General features: G+C 34.4%; 1 long non-coding RNA gene across 1 annotated transcript; it reads right to left on the reverse strand.

Annotated features, from left to right (window-relative positions):
* Positions 1-208: 208 nt before the first annotated feature.
* On the reverse strand, positions 209-20,367 carry LOC122105441. The gene is made up of 3 exons (XR_006147044.1): positions 20,281-20,367; positions 17,378-17,380; positions 209-237 (listed from the first exon to the last, which is right to left on the reverse strand). It is a non-coding gene; the product is annotated as an uncharacterized LOC122105441 (long non-coding RNA).
* Between the last annotated feature and the right edge of the window lie 559 nt (positions 20,368-20,926).

Here is a 20,926-nt window from a genome sequence, read left to right on the forward strand (position 1 = left end):
AAAAAAGTTAACATTTAAGGTAAATGATTAAATTACATATGTTATATATTTTGGACTCATTCAAGTATATGTATTCTTTTCTTTTTTTTTTCTTTTGGTCAGTCATGGGGCTTGAACTCAGAGCCTGGCCACTGTACCTGAGCTCTGTACCTGATCTCTTCAGCTCAAGGCGAGAGCTCTACCACTTGAGACACAGAGCCACCTCTGGTTTTCTGGTGGTTTATTGGAGATGAGAGTCTCACAGACTTTCCTGCCCGGGTCTGTCTTTAAATCCCATCCTGAGATCTCAGCCTCCTGAAGAGTGAGGATTACAGGCGCCCATATATGTATACTTTTATTACTGGATCAAATATATTCTTTTTTCAATTTAACAAATGAGCTGGGCACCTGTGGCTCAAGCCTGTACTCTCAGCTGCTTGTGTTACAGTAAGAATCATGGTTTGAAACCAACCGGGGCAGAAAAGTCCATGAGACTCTTTAATTCACCACCAAAAGCTGAAAATAGACCTCTGGCCCAAGTGATAGAGTACTAGCCTTGAACAAAAAAAGCTCAGGGTTGGTGCCCCGATCCTGAGTTCTAGCCCTAAGACAGGTATACACTCACAGAGACACACACACACATACACACACGAGTTGCATTTTACTTCTAATAGTTTTATAACACTTATTTCAGTGACTTTAAACATCATTAACTGTTGTTAATTGTTGTGACAACATACATATTTGTATTTATTTCTGAATTAAACTGATTTCACATCACCATTTAAACAATATTTTGAATAAATTTTATGTTTTTCCAAGTTTTCTTAATTTACAGTTTTACTTATTAGACACTGGAAATTTTGAAACATTCTGTTATGCAAATGGTTTTGAATTTCTTGTACCTTTTAGGTAATGTGATTTATAATTTATTCCCTTGTGTGATGTAGACTTGAGACTCAGATCTGTCTGCATTTTTTCTATCTTTTGACCCTGAATAATCTTTAGATTTCCAGGAAAGAATACAAAGCTGTGTATCTCATTTTGGTGATGTGCCAGCCTTTTATAACTTCTGATTTTAGGTTGTAATACAGATCCAAATTTAATAGCAAATGATAAAGTCTTTATTTCCTGTCACTATGCAGATAAACATACTGATTTCCATTTACTCATGACTTGATACAATTCTGATTTTCCTGATGTTATAGCTTTGGATCCTGCTTAAAAATTTAACCATTATTTCATATGTATGTACATATCTATATATTGATCTAAATGTATTTATATATTATACATATATATATATATATATATATATATATATACAGAGAGGTATGTTTCTATAAATATGTAATCTGTGAGGTAAAAGAATTCTGCTTGTAAATGTTATGTAAGTACCATCTCATGAACCTGAATATATTTAATCAATATTGTTAACATTATTAGTGATTCAATTAGAATATTTATTTAGTACACTTAAAATATTCGGAGATACCAGTAGTTAAGACCATCTCAGAGATAAATAATTATATATATTAAAAATTCAACCAAATGTGGACTCTTGATTTTAGTATTTTAACAACCTCAATTATTACCATCCCTCCACAATGATAAAAGCTGACAATATCAGTGAATAAACAGCAGTTTATAATTATAAAATATTCATTAAAAATCAATTTTCCTGGGTGCCAGTGACTTATGCCTATAACCCCATCTACACAAGAGGCTGATATCTTAGGATTTCTGTTTGAAGTCAGCCTGGGTAGGTAATCTAAGATTCTGAACCCCAATCAAGTGTCAAAAACAGCTCTAAGTGGAGAACACTAGCCTTGTGTACAAAAGCTTAAAGATTCCACCCAGATCATAAGTTCAAGCCTCAGGTCTGGCAACAATAACAATAAAAAAAATCAATTTTGAATTATCATACATGTATAATATAATATGGTTTCATTGTAATATTTTTGATAGAAGAACAAAATCTGCTCTGGGCAATTTCACCATTCCCAATATACCCCTATATTCCTCTCCCTCCTCCTCCATTTTCCAAACAATATTTGGTGGGTTTGATTATTTTATCTCCACACATATGAATGTGATATATTTCAAGCTTCTTCATTCTTCTCTACCTTTTCATTCCCTATTTTCAGTGATACCCCAGAGGAGCCCCCTTTTACACTGATGTCTTAGTTGAAAAATTGTGATTTCATCATCATCATCATCATCATCATCATCATCATCATCATCATTATCTTGTTAGATCTGGATACCACAAATGTGTGAAAACATTCAATAGTTGGAGTACTCTTCAAAAATATATTTCTTCATCCAATAATGGTTAATGGAATAACTACTATATACCAATTAATGTTTTACTTTCTGTGACTATGATGCTACTCAAATATACAGAATGTTATCCAAGTTTCAATGAATTAAATTTGGCACAAAATTACACAAAAACGAAAGAGACAAAAGTAAAAAAAAATACCCAAACCAAAAAATCTTTTACTTTTAATTTTAAAATGTGGAAAAGCAATGAGGAAAATGGTTTCTCTCTCATCTGAAAGTTCAGAAGTGAAATAGCAGAAAAGTGGTGTATTGTAGATCTCTCGTTGAGAGTAGCCATGTATGTTGTTTGCATAACTATAGTAAGACAAAGATGTATTGATTGGAGCAAGCAATTTTAGGTGGAGACACACAATAAGTAATCTCAGCCTCCAAGGTACAGTTTCTTTAAACTGTTTAGAAAAATCTTCATATATATATACATATATAAGTATGTATATATGAAACAGTAAAGACGCATACAGACCCAGATAAGATGTATCCTCAGAAGAGGTGCATGGTGTTCTTAAGAATTCAACTCAGGTTAAGGCTAAGAATGAAAGAATCCGTCTAGTGAACTGAAATTACCTCAATCTGAAGCCATCTGTGAAGATGAGAAGAGATTGCTGGTTTTTCAGAGGACCAATTTGTTATTGGAGGAAAATTATAGGCATATAATGAAATAGGAAAAATTGTAACAGTCAAAATACCTGAAGTTAGCTTAGAATTTAGGTTTAGTAGACGATTAATCCATGTTTGTTTCAATTCACTTTAAGGCAATTGATCATATTTAAAATGGACTCGTGAATCTTATATCTGGCATTTGAACCATCTGAGACTCTTTTAATTCACATATTGGTCGTTACAAACTTTTGGAGGAGTAATATCACCTTCATTTCTCACATTTCTTGGGAATCTATATTACTATTTGAGCAATTGTTGACAATATGCAGGTCTCGGTTTTATTTTGACATGAGTTTTGCCCAGAGGATAATCTATTCACCCTGGGCAAATTTAGTAAGCCTTAGGGGACAGGTGCAGAATAAATCCTAAGGTTTTATTATTTCTTACTTTCCATAGATGAGAATAATTTTCTTTGCTTGTTTTTGGTGAGTATTCTGTCTTATTACACTTTGGTAGTAGGTTGATTCAGGTTCTCAATAGTGTCTAGAGTGTTTGGAGTTGTACCAGATTAATTGACATCAGTACACTGTAAGCATTCATTATTTTTTTTTGTACATGATATACATATTATATTACAATGTATTTGTCCACAGACTCATGCTAGTGGATATATTAAACTCAGTGCAACTATTTAAGACAATGATGGTTTCCAGAAATTTTTTTTTGTTTTATTCTTATTATAAATACAACAACATTGTCAAACTAACATTGATTTTTCAATGTGGTAACTTATGGGATTATGCAATTATGTTCACATACTTGTATATTGTTCAAATACAATGGTATGGATATTTAAATTCTACATTCTACTTCTATTGCAGTATCAAGGCCTTATATGCGTACTGATATAAATTATATATACTTATATATATATATTAATACAAATAAATAACTTTTTCAATTTTTACTCAAATAAATACCTTTTGAATTTCATGATTTGCATGGATTTCAAACTGGAGATATTTTGAGGCATTTGTAGATGATCACATTCTAGTTATAAAATTTATTTGATACTTTCCTATGATATATGTATATATATATATTTATAATTAGAAAGGTTTTCATGATTTGACAAATGGAATTAGAAACTACCCTACTGAAAGTCACTTTCACTTGAACCACAGGGTCACTTCCAGCCTTTTCTAGGTGGTCAATTGGAAATTAGTGTCTCATGAACTTTTCTGGCGAGGCTGGCTTGAACCATGATCCTCAGATATCAGCCTCCTGAGTAGCTAAGATTTCAGGCATTAACCACCAGCATCTGGTATTGAGTGAGTGATTTAATCTATTCTATTGTGTATATTCTAGCCTGCACAACTTTGTAAATGTCATTAGAAAGATTTACATATGTAAATGAATTTGCTTTTTTTCTTTACAGTGTGAGGATGACTGAATACTGAAATTGAAGGGCAAGGTAAGAGACACTGAGAATAAGCACACAAAATGAAGAGGCATGACTATATCTATTAGCTAACGATCCTTTACCCAAACACAACGCTTCATTCAATTACTCTTCAAATGTAAAAGCTTTCTGCTACAAATTCATTTATATAAGGCATCAAATCTTTTGAAAAATAAATTCTAAAAAGTATATTTCCTTATACAGGAAAGTATTTTCATCAGTTTCTCAGAATGGCATCTCTATTACTGAACACGGAATAGAAATCTTCCTATTAATATTTTTTTTTACTGAATTTCTCAGTTTTAAGAAGACTCCCATTATTTGAGGCATCTTGGTTTTATTAAAAGTTGTAAGCCAGACCCAAAGAAAAATAGGTGCTATGGTTTTCTTTATTTGTCATAAATATTATATGCCTATGGTAATCTTAGCAGATGAGCAAAAGAGTCAATAGCTATTGACCATAGTATAACCATATAAGATGATGATAAGCAAACTAAAGTCCAAGACATGGACATAAGATGTTTTACATTGGTGTTGTTTTTAATGTATTAAGTGATTTTCTTTGTGCGTGTGTGTGTGTGTATGTGTGAGTGTGTGTGTGTGTGTGTGTGTGTGTGTGTGTGTGTGTGTGTGTGTCTGTATGTGTATGTGTGTGTGTTTCCTTCCCCGCCCCCCCCCAACCCCATGGTTTATCTCCTGTTGTACCCTGGTATTGTATATGGATTTATCAGAATTAAGGAAGAGAAGGGGGAAAAAATGGTGAGACAAATGACAAAGGGTGAACCAATGCAACCATGATACTAACAAGACAATATGTTGGAAAGGATCTGTATAACTTGGTGTGGGGAGGCTAGGGGAGAGAAAAAAGCAGGAGGGGTAACAAATTCAACAAGAAATGTACTCACTACCTTACTTAAGTAACTGTAAACCCTCTGTACATCTATTGAAAATAAAATAAAAAATAAAATATTCTTCTGTATTTTAAGATCAAAATAAAAAAATATGGTCTGCATCTTTAATGGGTTTTCTTTTTAAAAGGGAGAGTGATTCTTTGCATAGTGAATTTTTACTACATTACAAATACAATTTGACTTGCAGAGCAGGTCACCAGAGAATACAAGGAAGTTCAAAGCTACCACTTGTAGCTACTAGTGGATACACTTGTCAGAACCACCATGGGTTTCAGATTTGTTTTCCTGTAGCAGATTTACATTTGGAAACACCTATATTAATTCAAAATTCCACCTGCCTGAATAAATAGGAGCCAGCCTCTGTGACGTAAAGGCTACATTCAGGAGTTGATGTTGCACAGGTGGATTGGAAGCACCAAGTTAGCCTCACAGTATGATTTTTAGGGAAGGAGATATTTGAAATGAAAAAAAAAATGGCTTCTTTCCACACCACCATCATGTTTAAATGCATTCTGCTTTATAAATATATATCTTAAATTTCCTATGTTATTATTATTATTATTTTGTCAGGCATGGGGCTTGAACTCTGGGCCTGGGCGTTGTCCCTCAACTCTTCAGCTCAAGGCTAGCACCCTACCACTGGAGCCACAGTGTCATTTACTGTTTTCTGGTGGCTTATTGGAAATAAGAATCTCACTGACTTTCCTGCCTGGGCTGGCTTTGAACAGTGATCCTCAGATCTCAGCCTCCTGAGTAGCTAGGATTACAGGTGTGAGCCTCCGGCCACCCTGCATGTTTTAGTTTTTCTATGTATTCATTACATATATAAGCATATACTTCATATATACATACATGCATATACATAAAAGCTATATAAAACACATGTATGCATATCTTGGATATATCAAATATAACTTGAGGTGTTAGAAAAAAATGAACAAGATAGACATTAAATTGCTATTAAATACCAGTTTATACAATGTATTCCAGAAAAGAAGTATCATACACTTTTAACACCTTAAATAGAATATAGAAAACATATATTGGTGCAAGTCCTATGGCTTGAACTCAAGGCCTAGGTACTGTCCCTGAGCTTTTATGCTCAAGGATAGCACTCTACTATTTGAGCTACAGGTCCACTTTCAGATTTTTAGTGGCTAAGTGGAAATGAAAGTCTCATGGTCTTTCTTCCCTGGACTGGCTTTGAATAGTGATTCTCAGATCTCAGCCTCCTGTGTAGCTAGAATTACAGAATGACTCACTATGGAAAAATATTTAAAGTTCATTAAACAAGTTCTGCATCTATCATCATTAGAAATGCCACATATCAGAGGCAAAAACATGTACTTTTTAAGTTCAGATCAGGACAACATCCAATTTTATTGGCTAGTACAATGAAAAACTTACAAATGTAAGATAGTAAAATGTAAATTTTGTTATCAAAATATGTATTTTATATATAGTTCATACAAATTAGAATATTAAATCATACAATAGTTTAAAATTATGGTTATGATGTATACTTTAATTTAAAGACTTATTAAAATATTTATATATAGTGAATGCATGATACATTATTTCTAATAAATTCTACAAACTAACAAATAACATAAATATAAGATTTACTCAGTTGTGCAGTTTAGACTGGTTTAGACTTTCAAAGTTTTTCCGTTATTATACTTTCTCTCACTGAACATCTCCAAATTTTATGTGATTTTTTAAAACTAATTTCCACAATAATTATACTGGTTTATTGGTTTCTGTTTAATGTAATAATAGAAATGTGGACAGTAATGACAATTCCATAAGATCTGTATTATAAAAGAAAATTAAAGGCCAACTATGCTATCACTAGCCGATGACACTAACTTACTTTTGCGGCTTACTACTCAGAAACCTAAGAGTGCAGTATGATTTTTAGGGATATGCTCAAGGTCATGAAAGCAATATTTTGGGAATAGATTTCCAATCAAAGATAAGTTTGTTTCAGTTCCTCTCTCTATCTTGTACACTTGCCTGCCCTTCTCTGTATGTTATAGGATAAAGAAAGTTGAAAACACTTGAAATATACCAATGCTGTGATTTTGGGTTTGCAGTCTCTAGAATCATAATATAAGTTACTTGTTCATAGTAAATTAGAATGTAAGTAGGGTGAAAGAATAAATATCGAACAAGTAGGATGTCCAAAAATAAAACAAACTATTCAGTTAAATAACTTGGAAAGAATGGTACTGCCCCTTTTGTAAGGAAATGGAAGTGAAGTAAGCCAGACTCAAAAACATTGGTCCCATGCTCTCCCTTATTTGTAATAATTAGTATATATCTAGGATAATCCTAGAAAATTAGCAGAATAACTAAATAGCTATGTACATATGACGATATAAGATGATGCTAGGAGAAATGAACTCCAAGACATGGACACAAGAGGTTTTTCTTTGTTGTTGTTTTTAATGTATTACATGATTTCTTTTTTCGTTTGTGTCCCCCCGCCGTGGTTGATCCCTTGTGGCCACAGTTTGGTACCCTGGGTATTGTATAGACATTTTTCTGAGGCAGGGAAGGGAAGGGAAACAACAAATGGTGAGGAAAAAGACAAAGGGGGAAACAATGCAACAGTGATACTCACAAGACAGCATGTTGGAAATGATCTGTACCAATTGTGGGGTGGGACGTGGTAGGGAGGAGGGAAGTGGAAGGAAAAATGAGGGAGGTAACAAGTTTGATAAGAAATGTACTCACTACCTTACTTATGTAACTGTGAAACCTCTGTACATCACCTTGACAATAAAATTAAGATAATAATAAATTCACAGAAAATAAAACCAGATACACCCAATAATATTGGAAAAATGAGTATCCCAAATGCAAAAGAATGAAATATAGTGTCTTAACAATATAAATACAAACATTAAAATATATACCTGCAAAATTAATTAATGCATAAAATAAATAGATACAATAAAATACAAAATTTACAAAAAATAGTTTAAAATCTTAATATAAGACCTTTAAAGAAAGCCTAAGACGAAAGTACTTTGAAGTTAACCTTGGCAGCAACATTATGTATCACATCTGAAGTTCAGAGAAGCAAAAATACATAATTGGACTCCATCGATCTTGTATAGAATATTGTTATTCATGTACTTAACAAGGAATTCCAATCAATAATTAAATATTATGTCTAAATAGAAAAAGTACAATAAATGCCATGCTAAAATGGGCAAAGGACTAAAAGGAGTAGGAACCATCCAGCTCACAGGTATTTGCCTATCATCTATCTAACTATGTACCTATGTATTTATCTATCATCAATGTATCATCCATCTTCTTGTACCTCTTATATTCAATCTCCATTGAGTAATTTTCTGTCTAGATCTCTGACTAACACTGGTGGGAAAGATTGAATTGCATTGAGTGGATTTAGTTGGAAACAAGCAGTCAGTAATACAGAAGCATTCAAGTCTTCCTGGAGAAATAAGTTAAAAGACTGTTAACAGGGTTGGAGTCACTGACAAAGTAGCAAGATGTATGATAGTTCTTTTGGCATTGATAAAATAGCAGTGTACAACCAAAGCCAAGAGGAAAACAATAACCAGCCATAAGGCATAGCTACTATAATATATATTAGCATAATGCACTGTAAAATTAACTATTATTGTGAAATCCATCATGTTCTCAAAGGAGATTTTTATGTTTAGAAAGATTATTTAGAATTTACTCTGGTTTTAAATATTAATATTCAATTTATTAAAGTTACAAATCCCAAAGCTAGTACTTCCTTAAGCTTTTAAGCTCTACATATGAAGATTATATTTGCAAATCTAGTAAATTTTTACTACTTAGTTTAATAGTCTTTTGAATCATATTTCATATCATTTACAAACTTAGTTAATTAAATACCTTTAACATTTTAAACAACGTTCATAAATTTAATATATTCAATTTCTTTTTTAAGTATTCCAATTGTCTAATTAACAAATAAAAACCTCCTTGAATACTTCAACAACTTCTATATATTTAGCCTGCTAAACTAATCCGTACATTCTTATAAATGTCACAAAATTGAATATTAAATTAGCAAATCTATGTTTCTCAATTGCATATATTAAAATAGAATTATAGGAATGATTAATGAATTTCTACAATGTCAAACATTTAGAAGTAAATTGGAAGTCCTTATATAAATATATATATGATTTTTAATTTAACACTGTAGGATGTATTTTATTCATTTTTACATCTATGTAATTCAATTTAACATATATAGCAGGCAAAAATATAAAATATGTATAGAATAGCATAATAATATAATATATAATAATATTTGTAAACATGCAAATTTATGTAATATATACATATATGTATTATATCAATATAACTATACATATATAGATATCTATATGTGTATGGAGATACAGATATAGATACTATTTCAGCATCTAAATGTAGATATAGATATATCATATATCTAGAAATTTATCTATATATCTCTATAGAGATAGAAATAGATATATGTATATCTATACATATAATATATAGGTCTGAGTATATGTAATAGTAGTATCCAGTTAAATTGTTTCTTATCTAACGTTGTTGTTATCAATCTAAAGACCACCTTTTATTTTTGAGACTCAATCTGCTGGCAATCTATACTAAGTATTGATTACTTTATAAATGGGGCAACAAAATAACCCCCAAAAGCATTCCTAATTCTGGGGAAGAATAACAGACTATCTTAGCAGACTTCATTAAGTTACACAGAGACTAGATGAAAATTCCAAATTCCTAGTTCTTATTTTCTATGCCTAAAAGGAACTGACAGTATCTGTCAGGTGATGATGTTTGACCACTGTATTGTAGATCTTTAGTACTTTTTTTTCTCTCTTTCCCTCAAAGAACCATAACCTGTGGTGATAGCGCAAGGGAGGAACCTTTTTTTTTGGGGGGGGGGTCCGGTTGTGGGGCCTGAACTCTGGGCTTGGGCGCTGTCCCTCAGCTCTTCAGCTCAAGGCTAGTGCTCTACCACTTGAGCCACAGCACCACTTCTGGCTTTTTTTCTTTTTGCTTATGTGGTGCTGAGGAATTGAACCCAGGGCCTCATGCATGCAAGGCAAGCACTCTACCACTGAGCCACCTTCCCAGCCCCAAGGGAGGAACCTTAAAACCTGGTATTTACTGAAATCCAGTTCAGGTCATTGGGAGATATTGAGATTAGGTTTTCCTTCTTTTTGTTTTCTGATCATAACAAAGTGATATATATTTTACACAGTCAAGCTTTGGTATACATCTTTGATCACTTTCTACATTTGTTCTATTAATTTGTTGCTGTGATCTTAGCATAGCTACACTTCACTGCCACGTCTTTTCAATAAATTGTAAATAATAAAAACAAAGACTTGTCAGGTGTCAGTGGCTAATACCTATAATCCTAGCTACTCAGCAGGCTAAAATCTGAGGATCGCAGTTCAAAGCCAGCCAGGCAAGAATCTTCGTGAGACTCTTATCTCCAATAAACCACTCAGAAAACCAGAAGAGTCGCTGTGGATCAAGTGGTAGAGTGCTAACCTTGAGCTGAAAAGCTGAGAGACAGGGCCCAGCCCCAGAGTTCAAGCCACACTATCACCACCCCCACCCCCACCACCAACAGACTTTTCCACGCTTCAGGTTTGACTTTAAATTCTTATTTTCCCTGTCCTCCTGCTGCCTTTTGGATTAAGAAATCATCCAGGGTACAAAGCTACTGCTTCACTGTACAATTGGATTGGTGAAAGCTATTTATAAAGATATAGATAATACATGGATTTCAGGCTTTTGAAATCACTACAGCTGGTAACATCTACACATCTCTGCCTTTAAAATTTAGTATTTAGTGTTTGTCCAAGAAATCCTAGTTCTGGACTTGTGATGAAATAAGCATCTTGAGCTCAATTTTTTTCCCAGTATTTTCATCACTATCTATATATGGATGAGAACATTCACTATTTCATTGGCTTAATTCTATTTAACTGCAGTTTACTGGTAATAGTTATGACACAGCATGGCAATGTCTGCACATGTTTTGAGCTCTTTTGAGCTTCCATGTAGGATCAGATTAAATGCTCAACAAATTCAACTCTATTGTGCTGTGAATCATTAGGTGGATATACGAAAGTCATTGCACAAGAATTCCACTCTACGTAGGTTCAAATAAACAACTTAAAATAAGATGTAACCAAATATTTACTATTGTATTAGATAAAACTTAGTTTAGCCCACTTATTTATTGGGCAATTGTTTCTTTGAGGATTTGTTCTTGGGGGATTTAATTTTTTGAGTTCCAAGTATATTTTAGATATGAGACCCTTGTCCGTTGTATGGCTAGTGACGTTCTTCTGTCAATCCGTGGGCTTTCTATTGATCTTGCTAGCTATGCCCTTTGCCATGCAGAAGCTCTGCAACCTCATGCAATCCCATTTGTCCAACCTTGCTTTGATTTGTTGTGTTTCCGGGTCTCTATTCAGAAAATTTCGGCCTGAGCCAAGGAGACCTAGGGTTTCTCCTGTTCCATCCTGTAATGTTTTCAGTGTCTGCTTTGACTTCAAGGTCTTTGATCCATTTGGAGTTGATTCTCGTTCAGGGTGATATATAAGGATCTAGCAAATGTGGTATATATACACAATGGAATTCTATGCCTCCATCGGAAAGAATGACATTGCCCCATTTGTTAGGAAATGGAAAGACTTGGAAAAAATTATATTAAGTGAAGTAAGCCAAGCCTAAAGAAATATAGGTCTCATGGTTTCCCTTATTTGCAATATCTAGTATATGTATGAGTCAAGCAGAAATGGTCAGATAAGGTGATGTTAGGAAAATGAACGCTAAGATATGTATTCAAACTTTTTTTCTTTCATGTGATTGTTTCTAACGCGTTTATAAGATTATTTCTTTGTTGCTTTGTATGTCCCTCCCCCACAGTATAATCCCTGCTTTCACTGTATTTGATGTCAGTATAATTTGTGGAGGGGAAGGGGAAAAACAAGTCACTTAAATAAGGATACAGGTGGACCCGTTGCAACAATGAGAAGTAAAAGTTGTCATGTTGAAAATGAACTTTACAACTTTGGTGTGGGGGGAGGATTAGGTGTGGGGGGGTGGGGGGAGGATGGGAAGAAATGGGGAAGGGGAAACAAAGGAGGAGGCTACAATGCTTGATAAGAAATGTACTCATTATCTTGCCCATTTAATTGTAACCCCTCTGTACAGTATTTTCACAATAAAAATAAATAAAATTAAAAAAAAAAACTTAGCATAAAGGGATTTGGAAGCATTTTCTCTTATGTGTGTGTGTCTCCAATGTTTAATTGTTACCTCTGTGCTTTTCACCTATCTTATAATGCCAACATATTATTTTTTTTCCATTGAATTTTTTGTATTATATTGCATAACTAAACTTTGCCACCCTACCTCTTTCTTAATAATAGATGATAGGAAGATAATTTTCTAGTTTGAATAGGCCTCCTAGGCATAGAATATGAGATTTTAGGCAATTAAAAGGAGTATATTCATTAGAACAATAGTATTTATTCTAATATTTTATTTAAACAACATATGTTTATACTCAATTTTATTCTGTTTACTAAAATTAACTCTTTATAGAAAAGAAATTAAGGTAAAGTATATCTTTTATTATAATAGGTTTGCTTGTTTTTTATTTTTCAATTTCTCTGTTTCCAAGGAATATTTATATCTCTTTATCCTATTAGCTTCAATTAGTTATGCAAGGAACACAACAAGTCCATTCATGAATACAATGTACATTGATACAGGATTATTCCATTCTTCCCTCTCTCTCAGCCCCCTACCTCTCTTTCTCCAATTTCTGTTTTTTAAATTTAATTCTATTTTATTGTGAAGGTGATGTACAGAGTAGTTACAGTTACATAAGTTAGGTGATGAGGATATTTCTTGTTAAACAGTTTTAACTCTCCCTTGTTTTTTCCCATCTTCGCTTCCCCGACTCCCCTCCCTCACAAATCGTAAATCGTAAAGACAAACAACTTCATGTCTTGTGCATATCATTGCTGCACTGGGTCACCCATTGTCCTTTGTCTCACCATTTTGTTATTTCCCCTTCCTTTCCCCAGTTCAGATAAACATATGTATGTTTATCTACCAAAATTAAAACCAAAACAAAACAAAACAAAACAGTGACAGCAGGGAATTAACAAGGGGGAAAATGAAAGAAAGAAGAAATAGCTTTACTCAGAACATTTTAATTTCACAAAGTACATTAAATAAGTAACAATAGAGTTTATACTTCTTTGTGTCTGGCTTTTATATTTTCCAAATCTTTCTATTTCGTTATGATTGGGGTGATGTCATTTTTTCTGATGGAAACATAGAATTCATTGTGTGTAATACCACAGTTTCTTGATCCATTCAGCTACTAAGGGACATCTGGATTAGTTCTAAGTCTTAGCTAAGATAAATAATGCTGCAATAAACATAGTTGTGCTGGTAACTGTAATGTGGCCTTGTTTTTGATCATCTGGGTAAATACCCAGGAGTGGGATTGCTGGATCATAGGGGAACTCTATGTTGAGTCTTTTGAGAAATCTCTTCATGTTATCCTTTTGGTTCAGATGGTTTTAAAACTCATGACATATTTGTTCACAGATTACAACTATATATAATCCCCACTCTTGAATCAGAATATGCTTCCCCCTAACAAAGAAAAGGATAGATAGATAGATAGATAGATAGGTAGATAGATAGATAGATAGACAGATAGATAGATAGATAGATAGGGGGAAAAATCTATGATTTTGAATCTCTAAAATCAGTGTAATTACAGGGCTCAGGTTTGGTTTTGTCTTGAAACTGTGTTCTATGATGATACTGGATCTGCTTTTGTATCCAAAAAGAAAAGATAGAGTGAAAATACCTATCTAAGTTGTGAACCTCTAAAGTCTGTGGGCCTACTGCGTTTTGGGTTGGTACATATTTTAAAACTGTGCTCTGATGTGGTATGGATTTGCTTTCTTTTCTAAATGCCAGAACCAGTCACAGAACCACAAGGAAAAACGGTAGTTCAAGGAACATCAACTCCCACTCAAAATGAACAGGTAAAAGAGCAGTTAATATTGAAACAAAACAACTCTACAAACACTATTGGCCAACATGCTGAATGAAAACATTGAAAGCCTGGCCGGTGGCCAGTGGCCACGCCTCTAATCCTAGCTACTCAGGAAGCTAAGATCTGAGGATCAGTTTCAAAGCCAGCTCCGGCAGGAAAGTCCGCGAGAGACTCTTATCTCCAATAAACCACGAGAAAACCAGAAGTGGTGGTGTGGCTCAAGCAGTAGAGTGCTTGACTTGAGCTGAATTGTTGAGAGATAGTGCTCAAGCCCAGAGTTCAAGCCCCACGACTGACAAAAAAAAAAAAAAAAGATTGAAAGCCTGCAAATGGCTATAAATGATCTTGATGAGGCTAACCAAAGATTAATAGTGGAATTTATGGAATGTACAAACAGAAAGCTGAATGAATTCCAACTGAGGAAAGGGAGTCCAGTGAAAATAAAGCCACTCATCTAAAGGATTTGAGAGATGAAACTAAAAATCAAGCCGGGCATCATTGTCTCCCACCTGTAATCTTACTCAGGAGGCTGAAATCTGAGGATTGCAGTTCAAAGCCAGCCCTGGCAGGAAAGTCTGGGAGACTCTTATCTCCAATAAACCACCAGAAAACCGGAAGTGGGCCGTGGCTCAAATGATAGAGCACTGGCCTTCAGCTGAAGAGCACAGGGGCAGTGCCCAAGCCCAGAGTTCAAGCCGCACGACCAACAAAAACAAACAAACAAACAAAAAAAAAAAAACCCTAAAAATCAAATAAAAGGAGTGAAGTCCATACAGGAGCTCAAACAAAGCTTCAGCAAAGAAATTGAAGCCATCAAAAATGACCAATAAGAATTCATTCCAGGTATATTTTAGATATGAGACCCTTGTCTACTATATGGCTAGTGAATATCTCCCAATCTGTGGGGTTTCTATTGATCTTGCTAGCTATGTACTTTGTCATGCAGAAGCTCTGCAGCTTCAGACAATCCCATTTGTCCAACCTTTCTGTGATTTGTTGTGTTTCTGGGTTTCTATTAAAATATCAGCCTGTGCCAAGGAGACCTAGGGTTTCTCCTATTCTGTCCTGTAATATTTTGGTGTTTGGATTGATTCTGAGGTCTTTGATCCATTTGGAGTTGACTCTGGTGCAGGGTGATATATAAGGATCTAGCTTTAGTTTTCTACAAGTGATTAACCAATTTTGCCAGCACCATTTACTGAAGATTAGATGGCTATACGTCTATGGGTTCATTTCTGGGTTTTCAATTCTATTCCATTGAGGTCTGTTCTTATGACAGTACCAAGCTTTTTTTATTTTTATGGTGAAAATTATAATTACGTGGGCAAGATAATGAGTATATTTCTTATCAAGCTACCAAGCTGTTTTATTATGGCTTTGTAGTACAGTTTGAAATTTGGTATTGGTATTCCTCCAGCACTCTTCTTTCTGTTAAGGATCATTTTTGCTATTCAGGGTCTTTTATTGTTCCATATGAATTTTTGGATTGCCTATTCTATTTCCTTGAAAAATGAGGTTGGAATATTGACAGCTATCACATTGAATTTGTAGATGGCCTTGGGAAATATTGCCACTTTCACGATGTTGATCTTTCCAATCCAGGAGCATGGGAGGTTTTTCCACTTTCTAAGTTCTGTTTTGATTTCCTTTTTCAGGTTTTTAAAGTTTTCATCATGGAGGTCTTTCACTTCTTTGGTTAGGTTAATTCCTAGGTATTTTTTTTGGTGGGGCTATTACAAATGGAGTTGCTTTCCTGATTTCAGCCACGCTTTACTCATTGTTGGCATACAGAAAAGCCATTGTTTTTTGAGGGTTAATTTTATACCCTGCTACTTTGCCAAAGTTTTGAATCAGCTTGAGTAATTTGGGAATGGAGTTCATGGGATTCTTTAAATACAAGATCATGTCATCTGCAAAGAGGGAGAGCTTTACTTCATCTTTCCCTATTTGGATCCTTTTTATGTTTGCATCTTGTCTTATTGCTGTACCTAGGCATTGTAATACTAAATTGAAGAGAAGTGGAGAGAGTGGACATCCTTGTCTTGTTCCTAAGTTGAGAGGAAATGGCTTTAGTTTTTCAACATTAAGTATAATGCTGGCTGTAGGTTTTGTCATATACAGCCTTTATTGTATTGAGGAATGTTCCATGGATTCTTAGTTTTTCTAGTACCTTCATCATAAAGGGGTGTTGGATCTCATCAAATGCTTTTTCTGCATCTATTGAGATAAGCATGTGGTTCTTATCCTTGTTCTTGTTGATGTGATGAATTTGTATATATTGAACCAGCTTTGCATCCCTGAAATGAATCCTGTTTGATAGTGGTGTATAATTTTTTTGGATGAATTGTTGAAGTCAATTGGTAAAAATTTTGTTGAGAAGTTTTGCATCGAGGTTCATCAAAGGACATATTAATAAAGTGTTTGTTGCTTTGTATGTCCCTCCCCTATGGAATAACCCCTGTTTTCACTGTATTTGATGTTGGTATAATTTGGGGAGGTGAAGGGAAAAAATTGCTTAAATAGGGATACAGTTGGTCCCATTGCAACAATGAGATGAACAAGATGCTATGTCAAGCAACGAACTTTATAACTTTGGCGAGGGGCGGGGGGGGGGGAGGGAGAAGGAGAGAGGGGGTGGGAGAGTGTAGATGTGGAAGGGAAGGGGTGGTAGGTGAAAAACAAAGGAGGCAACAATGCTTGATAAGAAACGTACTTATTACCTTGCTCATATAATTGCAATCCCTCCATAAGGTATTTTTCACAATAAAAATATTTATTAAAAATAAAAAAAGTAAAAATAAGAAAACTCACTCCAATACTCCTCACACCCTTCAATGAAATTGAAAGTGAAAGGGCCCAAACTCATTATTTGTGGTCAGCATAACACTCATCCCAAAACCATATAGAGACTTACCGAAGAAAGAGAACTATAGACAAATTTCTTTAATAAACATTATCCAAAACTTCCTAATAAAATTTTGGCCAACTGACTTCAGCAACTAATTAAAAAACTCATACACTATGACCAAAAGGGATTCATTCCAGGGATATAAAGTTGGACCAATATATGCAAGTCAATTAAAGTCATTCAACACATCAATAGGAGCAAGGACAAGAACCACATGATCATTTCAGTAGATGCAGAAAAAGCACTTGACAAGATCCAGCACCCCAATGCAACTGTGATACTCACAGACAATATATTGGAAATGAAATTTACAACTTGGTGGGGGCAGTGGGAGGGAAGTGGGAGAAAAATGAGGAAAAGGAGTAACAATGTTCAACTGAAAATGTACTCACTACCTTACAGTTGTAACTGTAACCCCTCTATATATGACCTTGACAATAATATTAAATTAAAGTAACCAAAGATGTAAGGACCTTTATGGTGAAAACTTTAAAAACTTGAAAAAAGAAATCAAAATAGATTTAAGGAAGTAGAATGACCTTCAACACTTCTGGATTGGGAGGATTAACATCTTGAAATTGGCAATATCACCAAAAGCTATCTCCAAACAATTTCAGTAAGCTTCATTGTTTCTTTTTCTAACATATGTTTATAAAGTGTGTTTAACATATTGATACTCTCACCCCTTCCTCTATTCCTTTTCCTTTCTCCCATTAGTTCTGTAGTCCAAGTCAGGACCTGTTTACATTCTTGCCCTTCTTTCTTTATTTTTTTCTTTCATGTATGATAATTGTTGAAAGGAGTTTTTATTTTGAACATGCATGTGTATTTTTGTCAAGAAAATGAAATTATTTCTCAGTCCAGAAAAATGTCAGTACTTAAACATACATACTCACACACACTCTTTCACACACACTCTCATAAATGCTGTTTATATTTGTTTTTAAGCCTCTGTAAGATGTTCAACTATACTATGTGTTTCTTTAATACTAACCTATTGACCTAATTGCTTTTGATATTTCTAAAATAAATCTTACACTGCTTCAGAGTCTTTGAATTATCAATCTGAATTAAACCTTATACTGTTGCCATCACTGCAGGCTGTTTCTAAGAAGTGAACTCAGCTCTCATATGTGCAGTTTAATGAGAAGAATACCTCCTATTATTTCATTAAATTTTTATCAATTTCTTTCCTTATTTGGTGATAAGAATTTCTAGGAGAATTTCAGTATATACTCTTTTTCTGAATATTAAACTACTTTTTTCATTTAGAGTATCCTCAAATTAAATAAGGAATAAAGCAAAACAAAATGTAAGAGAAATGATATACTTTTAATTGCAACATTGTAAATGTTGCAAAACAATAAACAGATTTCTAAATGTATCCCAGTCCCCTTGGATAAGGCTATTGTTGTCTTGCTACTGGGAAAAAGTATAAAACGATACATTTTCATAAGCTATCACTTTTCCATTCTCAAATAAAAGAATATGTTTTGTAGAGTTTTCTTAGGTCTCCAGTATATTCTCCTTTGAATATTTAATGATGCTATTTGGTTGAGAAAATAAATGCTTCCTTTCTTGTTACACATTAAAATTTCTCTGTCTCTATCTTGTTCTTCTAATTGTGTAATGATATGCAAAAGTGTATTCAACATCAATTTGTCTTGTAAAGTCTAAACCATTTTAAAACATTTACAATGTTAAGTCTTACATAAGATACATATTCAAAAATTAAACAAAAATGTATTGTCTTTTTTTTTTGTCAGTCATGGGGCCTGAACTCTGCACCTGGGAGCTATCCCTCAGCTCTTCAGCTCAAGGCTAGTGCTCTACCACTTGGGCCACAACACCCACTTCCGGCTTTTTTTGTGTATGTGGTGCTGAGGAATCAAACCCAGGGCCTCATGCATGTGAGGCAAGCACTCTACCACTGAGTCACCTTCCCAGCCCTACAATTGATCTTTGAATGACATCCACACCCACACTTGTAGAGTAATTGCTTTGGATTTGTTGTAATGGTCTACTATAGAATGATTATTAATTTAGCATTATTCATTTGATCTCTATTTTAAGAATTTTCTATATGCAGGAAATTCTTTTTGATTGATGTTTTACAAAGGCATCTGTGTAACAATTAGTTTGAATGTTCATTTTTATGTGCAAGTAACAAATTGTGTTTTTCATGTAACCGCATTATATTTTATATACCCAGAAACAAATATTTTATAAATCTTAGATGAATTTTAAAGGACAACTGGCATACATCGAGGTTACATTAAATTCTTAGAGAAGCGGATAGTAAGGGAGGTCTAATTGTTTAGGATGTGCTACAAGGTAAAGAAGTTAATCAATGGAGTCCAGAAGAGCCATTAGATGATGATACTGGCTTTACTGTACATAAAGTGAGAAGGAAAGGAAGAGTGCAGAGGCAAAGAAGGGATACATTCAAAAAGAAACAATGACAGTTCCTATGGTGAATTCTAGAAATAAACTAACCTGCCAAGACCAGTAGAGAGTCTCCATGTCAAAGTCACCCAGTAGAGCAGTCCTGTGTTTCCCAGGAGTTTCTTGGTTTAGCATTTCTGTTGTGCTCCATCAGTGGTTGATAGTAACTCAGGGGAAATGGCTTCAGTGTGAAGAGGGGTGGAAAGCAGAGTGTACAGCTGGGGCCATCACTCAATTGCACAGCTTGCAGTGGTAAATCTAAGCAAGGCAATCTTGTGTCCTCACAAGGTCTTACAAGGGAAGATCACACTTCATTCTTGAAAGTGAGACTCTAAAGAGTTGTTTAGGTCTGGGGAAGGACACTTCAGCAAAGTAGATATAGCACTAGACAAGAAGACTGAAGTGCTTGATTTGTTTTCTCTAGTTTTACTAATTTAAAATGGCAGTGAACGCCCTTGATGTTGGTTGAAATAAGTAAGAATGAAATATCAGATGCAATGACTACATAGAAGACACGGACTTTCCTACCGTTACTGGCTTTGAACGACAATCCTCAGATCACAGCCTCCTGAGTAGCTACGATTACAGGCATGAGCCACCAGCACCCTGCATCTTGCATATTTTTTAAATGAAATTCTTTGATTTAAACCTGGAACCACACATTCACAAAGCTCCATGGTTGGCTGAGTGTTCTACCACTTAAACTGTGCATCCATTATATCTCTCCACTGGTTATTTTGGAGACAGAGAGTCTCACAGATTATCTGTTCAGCCTGGTTTTCAGTTACAGTCCTCTGCATCTCAGTCTCCTGAGTAAATCTTATCGAAATAGTGAGCCATCAGCATGTAAGTGTTCAGTATAGCCTCAGATGGTGAGCCTTCTTCTCTGGTCCCCAAGCAGATGAGATGTTTACATCTTATGTGGTAATATTTTCCCACTGAATTTATTTGCAATGAGACTGTATTGTATATCTTCTTTGCTTATTGTCATAGAAGGAAACCGGTTTTTTTTTCCCCTGAAGTATTTGACTGACATTTATAAATGATTATCTAAAATGTTCTACTTCGCTAAGCTCATCTTCCATTGTTCTTTAATGAGAGAGGATAGGCTCTTGTGAAGACATATTTTTGTGTGTTTCCACTGACATTGTTAAGTTGCT

This window comes from Dipodomys spectabilis, unplaced genomic scaffold (genome assembly GCF_019054845.1).
Source record: "Dipodomys spectabilis isolate Male_0828 unplaced genomic scaffold, ASM1905484v1 ptg000032l, whole genome shotgun sequence".
NCBI classification, from domain to species: Eukaryota; Metazoa; Chordata; class Mammalia; order Rodentia; family Heteromyidae; genus Dipodomys; species Dipodomys spectabilis.